This window comes from Dama dama, chromosome 12, assembly GCF_033118175.1.
Source record: "Dama dama isolate Ldn47 chromosome 12, ASM3311817v1, whole genome shotgun sequence".
Taxonomy (NCBI): domain Eukaryota; kingdom Metazoa; phylum Chordata; class Mammalia; order Artiodactyla; family Cervidae; genus Dama; species Dama dama.
This window is the reverse complement of record NC_083692.1, coordinates 29,939,070-29,942,456: the sequence shown is the minus strand read 5'-3', so window position 1 is coordinate 29,942,456 and position 3,387 is coordinate 29,939,070. Positions and strand designations below refer to the sequence as shown.

Sequence of the window (3,387 nt, the reverse complement as noted above, 5' to 3'; positions counted from 1 at the left end):
ACCAGGCAAGTCCCAAGGTAGTGTTCTTGGAACATCAGCTTCCTCTACCCAGGGAACCTGGGACAGTGGCAGCAGCTTAGCACTGCAGCCTGGGTCCCCTCTCAGTCCAAGGCCGTGGGACACGCCAATGTGACTGCAGCAGGTGGTGCAAGCCAGGCTGCAAGGACCCTTCCTCCCACCACCCCAGGGAATATTATGTCAGGAAACATGCCCTCCCTGGAAATGCAAAATGATGTAATTCCCAGACTGGCTGTGGTCAGAGCACAGCTGGACAAACTACAGCGTCTAGAGCCTGACAAGTTGTGAGGGTGTTTTTCTGCTCAGGAGTGCAGGGCTGGGTCTCTGTCATGTCAGTTAACTACAACTGGCGCTCAGGGGATATATCAGGGACCTCCATAAATGTACATCCTGAAATGCTGTCTTAGTGATGCAAACACACCAGTGTGGAGCCTGCATTTGTTGTGAAGCTTTTGAGTTTATTTAAAACAACTTCTTAAACCACCACGCTCTATCATCTCATGAAATCACTGTCTTAGAAGTAATTGGTCACTTGGCCACTGAATAACAGAAGAGATGTTTCCAGCAAATGCTCCTCTCCAGCGTTCCTAAATCAGCAGGGTGTGTCCTGGCTTCTGGGTTGTTCGAACAGCAGGGGGAGCTGCCAAAACCCACCCTCTCCTGGAGGAACTCAAAGCTTTAGTGGGCTCTGGAGCCATGGTAACAGGCATCTGGTAGTCAACTTTTCCTGTAATAAGAAGGTATTAAATATTCACATCAGGAATTGGGACTTTGGTCGGCCCTGAACTGGTCTTTCAACCTGTTACCTATTATGCCTCACACTTTATATACCCCCGAATACAACAAGAAGAAACTTGTGAGTGTTCTATAAAACCTGCCACTGACATCAGGGTGGGTCTTTGAGGCTTATGGTTATCCTAATAAAAGCAAGGAATGTATAACAGCCTGCAGCCAGCAGACCACCAACCACTTTATTGTAGAAGCACAAAAGAAAACCTCTGGTAAACCTACCGTACCTGCCGCACACCATGTGGCTGTTTCTTAACCCTTGAAGACTCTGTTATGTGCACAACTTAAGACGACAGCTGTATGTTTCTGGTTTCCCTTCCTCTGCTGTCTACTAAGTTACACACTTAGACAAGAAATACCTATTGATGGAGTGCTTATGAATTACAGATTGAAAGTTACAAATCAATTCAGGAGTTTTCTAATATAAATTCAAACCAGATTTGAGAAGCCAGCTTTTCACAGGCCACATAGGCAGATGGGCAGCCAGGCACCCATGCAATAGGTATGAAGGAGGTCGTCTATGACCCTAGAGTCCTCTTTCTTGATGTCTTCCTTTCCCCATGGCTGGCCTCATGCTCAGGAGCTCAGTGTCCTACCCAAGTGCAAACGCAGTAAAGAACCTATATCAGCAGAGGGATGGCAGGAAACTCTCAAAAGAGTCATTCACATTGCAAAGAATGAAATGAAGCTGCTATTTAGCAAAGTGTAGGCTGGTAAACATTGAAAAAGACCCTGATGCTGGGAAAGATTGAAGGCAGGAGGAAAAGGGAGCGACAGAGGATAAGATGGTTGGATGGCATCACTGACTCAATGGACCTGAGTTTGGGCAAACTCCAGGAGATGGTGAAGGACAGGGGAACCTAGTGTGCTGCAGTCCATGTGGTCGCAGAGTCAGACACGACTTAGCGACTGAACAGCAAGGCTGGTAGAATTGGTGAGAGGCTAGAGGAGCACTCAGGGACTCTTACCTTAGGGAGCTACTCCCACCCCAACATCAAGGGGCCAGATGTGGTGGAACCCTTATGAGAATCCAGCAGGAGCTTCAGCAAGAGAATCTGGTGGTGCTGCCTACAGCAGCCAATGTCCTGTGGCATGGAGTGGCCGTGGAAGAGCAGAGAATCCATCTGAAGGGGCAAAAGCAAACGACCAGCACAGGATCAGACATCAGATTAGGCAATCTGTTACTTTGCTCAGATTCTTTAGCATCCCAAGCCTAATAAGCATGAAAGAAAAGTTAGAGGTTGTGCAGGCATCTTCTTTTTAATCCTTGTCCTAAAGGGTTTTCTGGCATCAAAGAGCAGGTATGGCAGGGAGAAAGAGGAGCTGTCTCTGTTTTGAAACCCAGAAGTTGGTGGCCTCTGATCTTGGGATGCTTAGGGGTGAGGGAGGGCATTCAGAGGAGACTGGGTATACAGGGACACACAAAGTCGTCACCCTCCCAAATTGCTCTCATCCTGGTTGTTTTGAGGTGTGTCGGGAGTAAGACCTCCAGGTTGGGGTTCAAAGATGCTGACCCCCCTCCTATACAACACCCCCACATCACACTGAAATGTCCCATCTCCTCATGGGAGCATCAGAAGGCCGAGGATGATGCCCTGTGTGTATGAACGGATCCTCTTAATGCAGCACTGAGCAAGAATTACTGTTAGACATTGTTGGATGAACTAAACCAAATGACAACTTGCCAGGAAGTGTTTCCCAAAATCAGGTTCCCTGGGCATTAGACGTTTCTTTAAGCCCCGAGAAACACAAAAGTATAGATATTTAATTAATGGTACTAGTTCTCTCTATGTATTCCGTGTATACCTTAGCTGCTTAAGTACTAATGTAAATGAAAAATCAAACATTTATACAGGATGTTTTGGTGGAATAACTAGAAAGAATAGAAAAATAAACCATAGGACATCTGATTTAGGGAGGCTTTCAAATACCCTCCAGTGGAAGAAGTAAAGTGACATTGTTACCTGAAGACAATAGTAGGGATCCTTTGGAATTACCAGCCTTGATAGGCTGACCTCTTTGTCCCTATGGCTCTTAACAGTTTCCGTAACTCTAAAATGGCTTTAAAACAAATTACTTCAACTGCTTAGTGGAGACATAATCACTTAGTGTCTGTTGTTTCACAATTGTGTAGCTGTAGGATTACTCCGTATACTTTGGGATTTGTTTCTAAGGCATGGGGGCATTAAATGATGTGGGTCGAACATACCTCACTTCTCACAAGCTCTGGCAACATTATTTATCCTTTAAAATCGATATCCTGTAGGTATCTTTTTCTTCCTGGTATTCTCTAGTGCTCCTGGAATAGTGGGTTGGGCCACCTCGAGACAGCAGCTTCATTTATTTCACCGGAGATCACCCACTGGAGTTGCTGGAAAATGTCCATTTTTACATTCAGCATGTTATCTCAACCATCAAAATAATCTGGAGTTGGTTTATTTTTTAGAAAACTATTTGCTGCAGATCAAAAGTTGTCTGTCATAAAAAGGATGTTAATAACAGAGAGACATCAGCAGTGTAAACAAAGCAGATACGGGCTGGCGTTGCACAACATGTGGCAGGCACAGTGGAGGCTGGCGT

General features: G+C 45.6%; 1 long non-coding RNA gene across 1 annotated transcript; it reads right to left on the bottom strand.

The window, feature by feature from the left end:
* Positions 1 to 473: 473 nt before the first annotated feature.
* LOC133067182 (uncharacterized) lies at positions 474 to 3,169 on the bottom strand. Its single transcript, XR_009695218.1, has 3 exons — positions 3,017 to 3,169; positions 1,776 to 1,931; positions 474 to 745 (listed from the first exon to the last, which is right to left on the bottom strand). It is a non-coding gene; the product is annotated as an uncharacterized LOC133067182 (long non-coding RNA).
* Positions 3,170 to 3,387: the final 218 nt, after the last annotated feature.